At 41.3% G+C, this 12,376-nt stretch overlaps 1 long non-coding RNA gene across 1 annotated transcript in view; it reads left to right on the top strand.

The window, feature by feature from the left end:
* The first annotated feature begins 2,092 nt into the window (after positions 1–2,092).
* LOC308582830 overlaps positions 2,093–12,376 on the top strand; it is a 36,422-nt gene continuing 26,138 nt past the window's right edge. Inside the window, exon 1 of the long non-coding RNA XR_014005896.1 lies at positions 2,093–3,327. This is a non-coding gene — a long non-coding RNA (uncharacterized lncRNA). The remainder of the gene's footprint in view (positions 3,328–12,376) is intronic.

Genomic DNA, 12,376 nt, shown 5'->3' with positions numbered 1-12,376 from the left:
TTCTATTGTGTATTTAGCATCTGTTGAAAACTTTCCCCTTTCAACAAGCCTTGTAAGTGGAGGTTATTTATCTCAGACAGTATCAATTGGGTTAGAAATTATTTTTTATAGACTCATAAAGTTGTAGAATTAGAAGGGATCCCGGGGGTCATCTAGTCCAACCCCGCTGCAATGCATAAATCTGAGCATGTGGTCCTTCATCCAGTCTGAAACCATACCAGACCCTGCTTAGCTTTGCAAATGTGCTAGCAGTTTTATTGCTGCACCACTATAAATAAATGTTTTTAAATGTTTTGGTATATGTAATTGTTTTAGATACATTTTATTGTACTGTGAAATTGCTTCATAAGAAGCGGTTCATAAATTAATTAAGTAAATGAATAAAAACACAGCAGGCCACAGGCAGTCTTCACATCAGGAGTGCAATGAACCACTCTGAGTCACAAGCCCAATTTAACCACTTGAACAAACAGATATTATGAAGGAAAATACATCTGAAAATAGGCAATAAACTATGACCACTACACTGTTCCACCTCTGAATGCCTGCAGATGAAAATAGCTAAAGCAGGGTATAAAAATGTATTGGAGTGATTTTATTTTTGAGAATGTTGCTCATCATTTTTATCTGTGTACAGCCCAGCCACCTCTTGGTGAGGCCTTAATCAACACACTGTCTACATGATCCCATCTAGACTACAGCTCTCGTTATCCCTAACCATTGACCGTGCTATCTAGGGCTCAAAATCAAGGTCCAATGTTGGCTAGTTATATACCCTCTATCCACCATCATTTGAAAATAAAGCCATATGACCAATTTATAGCTTTCCAGTTAATGAGCCTTAACAGCTGTTTATCTAGTAGTCATTCATAACGTAATACCAAATTGTAAATTAGCATACCCTTGGGATCAGTCAGGTCCACACTGAGGTGTCAGTTCTTTTGGGAAACCTGTTTATCTTTCATATTAGAAACAACAACAACTTCCAAATCCCTGGGATATGTTCATTATTGGAGATGACTGCATATCTCTACGATAATTCTCAATTCTTTTTCAAATACGGGCCTTTTACCTGACAGTGAGACATAACTTTGTCCTCTCAAATTCTGTATGATATGTAGGCTTTTAACAGCATAACATGACTACTCAAAAGTAAGCCCAGGTAAGGGAGTATAGAATTTCAGCCTATGCACACTTACTGAGTAGTTCCTTCTTCTGCAGGACTTGTGTCTGAGTAGACATGCATGGGAATATGCTGTGTAGGACAGTTTCTATCTATTTGAGCAGCTGAGGGGGCACTTTGCAGCACATTTTGCAACCACATTGGCTGAGCTTTACTAGGACATTTAATTTTCACCTGAAACCTCTGAAAAAAATAATTTTGAATTTCTGTTGACTATCGTGTGAGGTTTGCTACTCATTTAATTATTATATTGCACCATTACAGAGGCTGATTTTAGCAGAGGAAATTGAAGTGAGAAACTGTACTTTATGCTGACATTTTAATCAGGAAGACGTACTACTCTTTTGGACAGTTCTGATTTGTAAAATCCATGATTACATCATTTGCAGAGCCTGACATCTGGGGATAATTGGCTAATTTATTACACATTTCTGGGTCATTGGTTTTTCTGTGGAAGGAGGAAATTAGAATGAAACTAGCATCTATTACTTTCTTCCAATCAATCATTTTGGCTGTCATAAACGTACCATTTTATATTCATTTTCTGCTCCACATTTTCTATTAAAGGAGGGGGGCAATGAAATCTTTATTGTACAGATAAAACTGCCTCAGGCCTTAGAATTTGGCTCAGGTGGTTTATTCACAAATGCAAATTTCATTCTGGTGCATTTGCAGGAATACTTCTGGCCAACAAAATTTGATTGACAAATGGCTGGTAATTTCATCTTCTATTCCTCTCAATTCCTGTGACACCATAATAGCATCTAAAACTCTTGTTTTGTTTTTAAATTGTTCCAAATTAATAGCTAGTTGATCTGGGCCTACAAGTTTCCATCCAGAGCCTCCTTTTCCAGTATTGTAAATGATAATGCCTTGATAATGGCAGCATGCACATGGTAGGGGGTGGAGAGACAATGAGTGTGATCCAGCAAGAGGAAAGCATTGCAAACGAACCAAATCCCATTTATTGCAAGACAGATGGTTTCCAGCATTTAAGTAAATTGAGGCCTATGTGTGTTTACTCAAAAACAAGTCCTGGTGTGTTCAATGGGGGTTACTCTCAGGTAAATGTGCCTTAGAAAAAAGGTTAGAGTAAAATCCTACCCCCCCCCCATGGGGGAGAGTTAGGATGGTGTGTAGATGTCTCTTCTCTGCTGGGGTTCTTTCATGATGGGGGCCTAGCTGTGCCTTGGAATGAGGAGTAGGAAGTTGGTGGTTTTTCTGTTGGCAGCAGCAAGCAGAAAGCCCTGAAACAGGTGGGGCCCTGGTGATTTTGGATTAACTGGGCCCAAAGGTATGCTGTTTCCCAAGGATCCAATTCTCGGGTCCCTCAGCTATGCCAGGCTAGAGCTGGCATAGCAAAGTGGCCAAACTGCTCCCTCACCTTCTGTTCCAGCCAGTGAAAGACAGGAGGGTTTGGAGCACAGCTCTGAACCCCCCACTCTGCTCCTCCCCAGCTCCTGTTAGGATTGCTCTGCCTGTATCCTATAGGATCAAAATGCTCAAAACTTTAAATAAGTTTTAATTTCACTCTTAAGGAGTGGTAAGTAGTTCACTCCATGACCTCTCCTGCAGAAAACTGTTATCTCGTGACAGATGGATGTATTAGGTACACATTACAAAGTTGGTAGGACTAAGCTACCAATAAAACGCAAGGTACGTTTGTTTTTATCATTCATTTATAACAAAGAGTCAGGATTTGCCCACAGTTCTTCTTAATCGTCCACCTAATATTAGGGAATGTGCTCCTGGATTTATGTGTTCCAGTTCAGCAGAGCTTGGAGAAGTTCCAGTCCAGGTTTTAATCGAAGCTCAAGAGAGCCGCCCCAACCCCAGAGAACTGCCCTTCTCCGTTCTTCTCGCGCCCGGGCTTAGGAGATGATGGGATGCTGCTCTCAGGTGCCTCCCATTACGCCTAAAATGCTGCGGGGCCGCTGAGAGCCCTTCTGCCTTTGATCTAGAAAGTTGAAGTACCGGTAGTCCTTCATGAGAGAGGAAGGGAAAGGAGGCAGAGAGACTTTGTGTATATATATATTTAAAAGTACAACGAACCTAGAGCTGCAGCTTGGAGGCCGCCTGTGAGGACTGGTGGTGAAGCGCCGGAGTTGGGATGGAAACGGCTGCTGGGCACCTGGGGAGCCAAGGTGAGTGGCGTTGCTCGTACACAAACTGGCTGCATTGGGAAGGCCCTGGAAAAAGGGCCCCGAGTCAGTCTGGGCCTGCTTTCGGACTGGCAGAAGGTTAAAAGTTTAGCTTCTTGCGTTTTAGAACCCGTCCTACTCGGCCCTCTTTCGGTGCCAGTGAGCCTCTCCGTTCCTGCCTTGCATCCCTGATAGCCGCTGGAACCCCGAGTGAGTAGGGAGGTTGCTAATCCCGCAGTGTCTGCAGCACTTGCCTCCAATTCTCGTTGGCACAACACCGGGCCCTTTCCCCCGCTCCACCCAACCTTCCTCTTTGGCTGGTGTAACAGTGAATATGGCATGGGCTGTGCTTCTCTGTCAGGTCCTGTTGCTGCTGACCAGGGGGCTTGGCTTTTAAAACTATGTGTTGATTTTAATAGTGCGGATAACAAGTTGTCATTGCTTCAGTATGATTTCTTACTCTAAGCTCTTTGGGAGGATCTAGGATCCTGAAAAGTAGCACAAAAACTATTTGAATAAATGAGCTAGAACTTTCCGGAAAATCTGTGCTAGCCTTCTATGGCCACTGTTACTTGTATTCCTGGAGAGGGTCTGGGCTGCTTGCTCCCATTTTCCTGAGGAAGTATATACCAAAGGTTGTCTTATCAATTCTCCCCATTATGGCTATGTTTCCATTACTTTCATTGTAACCTTACTCCTTTTTTTTCTGGATACCTTTGTGTAGATTTGGGTAACCTTTGACCACATAGTGGCCCCTAGGGCTTTTATTTTTCAGCCAGAACTTACCGGAACTCAGTTCTGGCACCTCTCAGGTGGGCGCCATTGCCACTCTTAAAGAGAACAAGGGAGGCGTTCATGGTGAGTTCCGGCACTTTTTTAAAATAAAAAATAACACTGGTGTCCCTTATCATGTGGTGACTTTAACCATGTAGAGAAGCAACCCACTACAGCTAATGCCATAGGTTCAAGTGGTTTCTACAACACTGCCACACCTGATGAAAATCTGGGGAAATGAGAGGGTTGGACAAAGGAGCATGGTAAAAATAGGTTACTACTCGACTAGGGCTGAACAAAGAAATATCCTTACCCATTCCAAGCTGTCATACAGTAAGTTTTTAAGAAGCTGCCAAATAGTGATCTGACAATCAAACCTGCTTTCTGAATGTTAGCTTCTTCACACAATGAGCACAAGTGCAAAAAAGTGTGAAAGAGTGTGCACATTTTTACTCCTATAGCTTAAGTATTCTGTACACAGAAACACTGATTGTATGTTTGTTGAATATTGCCTGTGAATAACTGTGTGAGGGTGCACAGCTCAACTATTTGTGTACACAGATTGTACACTTGTTGAATGAATGTAAAGTCTGAATGTTATCTGTTGAGTCCAGGCTTAGGGAAAACCTGCCTATATTCCATGGGAGATGAAATCCAGAGCAGAACCTTATTGGAAGACCTTGGACTCTTATCTGTTATCATCTGACTTACATTTATGGCAGGAGCTTTCGGGAGGGTGTGAAGGCCTGTGACAGTGGCCAATTTGTTACAGCCAGATTATTCAATTGCTCATAATGTTAATTCCATATTTTCAAGACCGCATTTTAAAAAAATATTATCTCACTGTTCCATACACTCAGGACAGACAGGCAGATACACCCACACACCATAGCCTGGTTCACATGCTACATTGAGCCATAGTAAAAAATAAGCTCTGGTTTAATGTGAAGAAGCAATGTGGTAGTACATGCTGTTCAGTTGTACTTGCTTCAATCCTCTCCTACTCCAGCCTTTCCCCCAGCCGGGAGAAAACAAACATTGCTGAGTTAGAATTTCATGCAAGCCAGTGCTCATGGCTTGTATCTCTCCAAGAAATCAGGGGTGCTGGTTTGTATGTAACACTAAATCAGCACTGTGATTTGTTTCTTCCTGACTGGAAAAAGTCAGGAGCAGGTGAGGAGCAAAGCAAGCATGAGTGAGCAGCATCCATCAGCTTGTTCATGCTAAACCATAGTTAAAAATGTAGTTTAATGTGACACGTGAACTGTTCTGTCAGGTTTTAATTAAACTACAGCCTAAAACAACAATATGTAATCATAGTTCACACGAGGCACCAAACCTAATATCTTGTAAAGGTAAAGGTACCCCTGCCCGTACGGGCCAGTCTTGACAGACTCTAGGGTTGTGCGCCCATCTCACTCAAGAGGCCGGGTGCCAGCGCTGTCCGCAGACACTTCCGGGTCACGTGGCCAGTGTGACATCGCTGCTCTGGCGAGCCAGAGCCGCACACGGAAACGCTGTTTACCTTCCCGCTAGTAAGCGGTCCCTATTTATCTACTTGCACTTTGACATGCTTTCGAACTGCTAGGTTGGCAGGCGCTGGGACCGAACAACAGGAGCGCATCCCGCCACGGGGATTCGAACCGCCGACCTTTCGATTGGCAAGCCCTAGGCGCTGAGGCTTTTACCCACAGCGCCACCCACGTCCCACGAATATCTTGTTTTACAACCATTTAAACTGAAATACTGAGATTAGCCCTATTAACTCAGTCCAATGTTAATAAAGTGTCTGCCAGACTGTAAGAACCAGATTTTGGGAACTACTGGACATATCTCTTTTTAACGTTTTGTGTAACAGAATATCCAGAGACCCAATATCAGTTCACGCATCTCAAGATCCTTTGTGTGATGGTCACATGGGGCTTCAGGTGGTTAAAAACTGTTGATCTGATAGTAGGGAAGGAATCAAGCAATGATAAAAATAGCTCTGAACAGTAGAATAACAATTATCAGCAGACTAGAAAGGAGACGGTGAAGAAATCTGTTTGAATAGAACCCCCAAATCGTGCATGTAACAAGTTCTTTTCAGGAAGTTTCCAATTTGAATATATCCACAATCCAATGCATGAAATAAATTATGAAGAATGAGAAAACAAGAAACACATGTTTGCACTCTGTTAGCCTTGGCCAGTACAAGAAAAATAGCCACTGCCAGTACTGTGCTAAGTTCTTACAAAGAGAAATTGGACATGATAGAAAGAAGAGCAGTAATTTAATGGAATGATCCAGAATGGAGCAATGAGAAAACTAGGCTAGGCTTTCAACAGATCTTAACAATGAAGTTCAAATATGGACAAATAATTGACATGATTAATATGAACAGAGTTGAGCTGCATGTTATTGGAATGTGACAAAATTGTGGTATTTCAAAAGCACTATATATATACCAGAAGCAGGAAAAGTCACTTCAGAGCATAATTAAAGAATCATGTCTAACAAGTAGTTTGTTGTTGGCATGGGGACCTTGGTGCAGAGAACAGTGCATGCAAAGTCTTTCCCATTCACTTCCCATTCTCTCTCTCTCTCTCTCTCTCTGTGTGTGTGTGTGTGTGTGTGTGTGTGTGTGGAATTGTCATTCTTTCCAGTCTCACAAAAATCTTTATACGTGGCATTGTCTTCTAAAGTTATGAAGTGATGAGAACTTGGATTGCAGTATTTTCTATGGGATTAAGAGCTTGGCTTCATTTTCCAGCTGTATGAAACGTGATTGGCTGAGCAACATTTTCATGTTATATCTTATACTTCTGATTCAGTACCTGCATATGGAATAGATACACATAGCATCATTTAAGAATAGTGGGCATGGATAGAAATTACAGATTCTTCTTTCAAAATACACGCAAGCAGAAACCAAGGAAGGATCAAGTTTCTATCTGTATCAAACCCACCCACAAGTACAAAGCCATTTATTATTAATAATAATTATTGAATTTATATACTGCCCTATACAAGGAGGTCTCAGGGCAGTTCACAGAACATTTGATCTGATTGTATTTCTGTGCAGCTTTTTATTCAAATGAATCTCAGAGCCGCTTACAAGCAATAAATAATAATGTAATAAAACATAATAGAGCATTACAAATACAACATAGAATCATAGAATTGTAGAGTTGGAAGTGGTCACAAGGGTCATGAATAATAATAATAATTTTTTAAAATTATTTATACCCCGCCCATCTGGCTGGGTTTCCCCAGCCACACTGGGCGGCTTCCAACAAAGCTTAAAAATACATTAAAACATCAGCCATTAAAAACTTCCCTAAACAAGGCTGTTTATGAATATGAAATAATTAGGAAATCAGCTCCAGGTGAACTGTCCACATTGCTCTCAGTAATCAGGAGGTCCATACCCATTTGAGGAAGTCCGAGAACGGATTGTAAGTTGTTCCCTTTGCTTGCAAAAGGGGAGAGGGCTTTAGCTTGGGATTCGAGCCAATAATTAAGTCATGGACAGTCACTTTCAGCCATTAAGTGAAGCCAATTAAATACTGCCCGGGACCAAGGTGATTGCTGTGGAGAACAAAGTAGTTAAAATGCTGCAGCGAGATCCTCTCATCAGGATGTAAATATACCTGACAAGAAATATGTGCAGTCCAATATCAAAGCTTCCCCTTAAACAATACCCCAGCTTGAGTCTGTAAAGCAGCCTTAGCTTTTGCAGCTGGAGTCAGTCAGGGCCCTCCCAAGCCAGGTGGGGAAAGGCCTACAAGGCAGGGAGCACGTCTTCCAGAACTGACAGCCAATTGAGGACATGTACAAAAGGTTAAAATTGCTAAAGGTAACATAGTGTTATGAGTTTGGGAAGGGGGTAAGCTGTATGCCTGAGCTAAGCCCCCTTCTAATTCCTGGATCCAGCACAGATTCAGTTCCTGGAGTAGCCACCTTAGTTTCCTGGTGAGGTAATGGTCCTCTAAGTATGGGCCTTTAAGGTAACAAAGGAAATGGCTCTGTGCCACACAACAAACTCTCTAATAGTTAGAAAGACAAAGGCCAGAGTTGAGAGTTCAGTTATGTGAGCTGGAAGCTGATAAGGCTGAAGGCTGGGAGACAGAGTTATGCTTGATTTCTGTTGGAATCCAAGGCTGTGGCTATGAGAGAAGCAAGACCCTCATGGGGTGTTAATGCTGTGAACCCTTCCATCGTAGGCTCAGGTTGTATGTATGTGTAAATAAACCATATGCTGTAAACACACCACAGTCTCCGTTGACCCTCATTCTGAGGAAACCAAACCCTGGATAAGCCTCTGGATTCTTGCACCGCTCGGAGATTGGGATGACATGCAACAATATAAAGTGGCCTGTAGTCAGCTGACCTGCTCAAGTATGTGAAACAAAATGATAGCTTGCAAAATTGCAATGAGAATGTCCAGTGCCTTGCCTGGCAACACCTATAACTTTAATTCATAAAGAAATTGGGGACAGACTTCAATAAGAATCCAGTCTAAGGGAACTAAACATGCAGATAACTCTGTCTGGCACTGTAGTCTTCAAATTTGGGGTCCAGAAAGTTAAGTTCTGTTGCCTTGAGAGGCGTTCTTCAAGACATGATAATCTTGTTTAAATATTTTCTGTCTTTATGAACTTGAAAAGTTGGCAGTTTTTAAACCAAGGAATAGGAGGAAAGCTTGTTCCTTTGCGTAAGCTAAAAGGTGGTGTGGCTGGACTCCAGGAAAACAATTCCAGCCATTAAAGAAGCTGAAAAATGTAACAGACACAGACTGTGCTGTGGATGCTGTTTCTTCTAAGAGGTTTAGGCTACGTATTAATTGCTATTAGCTTGAGAGAACAGCCAAGGCCATCATAATAAATTCTTACTTGGAGGACACCGTATGCAGAACAAAATGGAATGTTAAATATGTTTAGAAGTTACTTCACAAGAGATCATGCTGCCTTTGGTGCTAATGGAATTTATTTTTGGCACATGCATACATAGGGCAGAAATGCATAAAAATTATAGGTTTAATTAAAGCCAGGCTTAATTGCTACCTCTGCCTCATTAGGAGAATGGAATAACTTGTGGTGGTGGTTTGGTATCCCCAGCACAGGGGTCGATAGACTTCAGGGTTGCAGGATCTACATTGTTTTTGACTAGAACCTGGAGATACACCAGATGGAACCTGGTGCAAAAGGTAGACACATAAATAATTCTGAGCCAAGGAATCTGTTTTTAGTACTAAAACTGAATGGAGCTGACAGTCCTTCTACACAAAAATTTGTTCCTGCCTCCTGCCCTCTTTGAAGCTTTCTTTATTTCCTCACTATATTTGTGGGTGGGGGAAGAGTCTTTTGGCTACCTTTGTTAAATAATTGAGAGTCAGGAATTCTTACCGATCTAATGTAAATAATCCAGATATCCTGATCTTGATGGAGGAGGCTTCCATTCATGGAATTGCAGAGACATACAGATCAGAGCATGAATTAAAGTTACCCGTATTTTTCGCTCTATAAGACGCACCAGACCACAAGACGCACCTAGTTTTTGGAGGAGGAAAACAAGAAAAAAAATATTCTGAATCTCAGAAACCAGAACAACAAGAGGGATTGCTGCGCAGTGAAAGCAGCAATCCCTCTTGCTGTTCTGGCTTCCGGGATAGCTGCGCAGCCTGCATTCGCCCCATAAGACGCACACACATTTCCCCTTACTTTTTAGGAGGGAAAAAGTGAGTCTTATAGAGCAAAATATACGGTACATGATGGCACCAACGCAAACAGGTGTAAAATCAAGATCAGTTGAAACTTAATGACTATAAGAAATGCTTCAACAGATGTGTGGCATGTCATGAAATTCCTCCTCTCTCCTGGCTTTCTCTACATCTTCCCCAGTGTTCAGTAAGCCTAGTGTGCCCTTTGAGCATGCTTAGTCCTCAGTGGGCTGTTTTTGAACAGAATGTGGACACATTGATGCCTGCTAAAAACTTTTATTTCTCCCTTTACTTCTGTGGGCACCATCCCTGGGAATATTGAAAATAAATAGCTTCTCAGAGTGAACCAGGTAGATCACCATCAAGACAACCAGATGATTCCATTCTTGTTTTGTTTTCTTTGCCGTTCTCTTCCTTTCTCTTCCTTTTCTCTTCCTTTTCAGCTGTGTCCCTTACAATAGTCAGACAGCATTCTATGAGCACTGAGGGTGCTCAGTCTTCATCCAGCTGTTTTTAGACTCTTATCCCCTTAAGGTTATTTCTTTTTTAAAAGATTTACTTTCACAAACCACAGGGGTATTCTGAGTCTTTGCTCCCTCTTGCATATGGGTGGTACGGTTTTGGCTATGGAAGCGCAAACATGTGAAGACTTCACATCCTAGGAAGCTGCCTTACACCAAGTCACACCATTGGCCCATTTATCTCACTATTGTCTACAATGTCTTGCAGTGGCTCTCCAGGTTTTTAGGTCTGTTAATGACTTCTGCATGCAAAGCTGAGGCACCGTCCTTCCCTGTAATAGATTTGGAAACAAAATTGCTTCAGCTATTTCAGTGAAACTAACCACAGGAGCATACAAATGTGTTTAATGAAGGCCCAGTGTTTTTTTAGAAAATGGAAAAGCTTTGGGAGGTTGCAGAGTTGAGAAGTAGCAGGGGTAGTAGGAGTACAGTGGTACCTCGGGTTACATATGCTTCAGGTTACATACGCTTCAGGTTACAGACTCTGCTAACCCATAAATATTACCTCAGGTTAAGAACTTTGCTTCAGGATGAGAACAGAAATCGTGCTTCGGCGGCGCAGCAGCAGCAGGAGACCCCCATTAGCTAAAGTGGTGCTTCAGGTTAAGAACAGTTTCAGGTTAAGAACGGACCTCTGGAACGAATTAAGTACTTAACCCGAGTTACCACTGTATCTGCAAATGTAAATACAGTACAAAAACTTGTAATGTTGGGGAAACTGCTTTGGGAGATTTTGAGCAGATAAATGGGAGCCAAAGTGTTAAATATCTCCCTCTGCCCCAGCTACACCCACTCAGAATTGAAGCCTCCTTTCATTTTTAGAACTATTGGGGCTTTATTTTATGCGTTTGCATGTAATGTTTAGTTTTGCTCTACAGACATGCTAGAAAGCCATAAAGTGGGAAAACAAAATTCCAACATTATTTTGAGGTCAAACTAGTGTATAATTCCAAAATATTTGGTGGGTTGGCAACAGAGAAGTTTGGCATCTGAGATGGTAAGTGTCAAGCCAATCCTGAAGGTACACATAAATAATTTATTTTAAAACTTTCAAATGTAAATTTGATCAATTTTATGGAAGGTTTTGACTTATTGTGAATAGGCAATCAAAGGACCGTATCAAGAAAAACAATTAACGAATGAATGCTATCAGCACATTCAGACAAGCATCCTTGGAGGCTGGGAGTGGGTTTTGGTAACTCAAAAGTAGGCCATGCATGAAAACTGGTATCCCCGCGCCAAATGGGATTGTGCTGAGATTTCCTGGCAGGTTTCTACTTGCAAATATACAACACTGAAAGAATCAAATGAAAAAAAATGAAGCAATTTGATAAACACAGCCAGATGAATTATCCTGCCAAAAATTTGTAGAAAAGATGTCCCTACAGATAGAATGTGTACTTATCTGTGCCTTATCAGTATTAAGTGCTAGGAAGCTGTTTCAAGCATGTTGCTAAGCACTTGAACACACTTTAATGACTTGTCCAAACAGATTGTGTTACTTGCACTAACCTTATGACATAAGCACATTTAAGCCTTAAGGTTACTATAAAGTATTTAAGTGGAGAGTGTGATTAATGGAGATTGTAAGGGAAAGTAGGGAAAGTGCTCAAGGGAGGAAAACAGGAATAAACTGAATGAAAGCATACCGGTAATACCCAGTGAAAGCGGAAGACTGAAAGGAGAAAAAGTACATACATACATAATTTTATTTGTTTGCCACCTTTCCACATTTCAAACCATGCTTAAGATGGCTTGCAACATGAAAAATACGTAACTGCAACATAATAAAAGCTGTCATGAACAATAAATAAAACATTAAAATACAGAATCAGACAGAACAGTTTCCATATAAATCACAACAAAATCTAAAATAAAGATACAAATAATCAACAGCAGCAACACCCCCAACAAAAAACCTCAAATAAAACCCCAGCCAAAGAGTAAGGAAATGGAATCTAGGATGTCAGAGCTATTGGGTTGGTAACTTTTCTTTTTAGTTAATGTTTATGTCTCTGATTAATTCTCACATTACTATGCAGATAGACGTTTTAGA

The sequence above is a fragment of the Podarcis bocagei genome (assembly GCF_964188305.1).
Source record: "Podarcis bocagei genome assembly, chromosome: 3".
NCBI lineage: Eukaryota > Metazoa > Chordata > Lepidosauria > Squamata > Lacertidae > Podarcis > Podarcis bocagei.
Note: the sequence above shows the minus strand (reverse complement) of the source record. Positions and strands in the feature narration are given on the sequence as shown.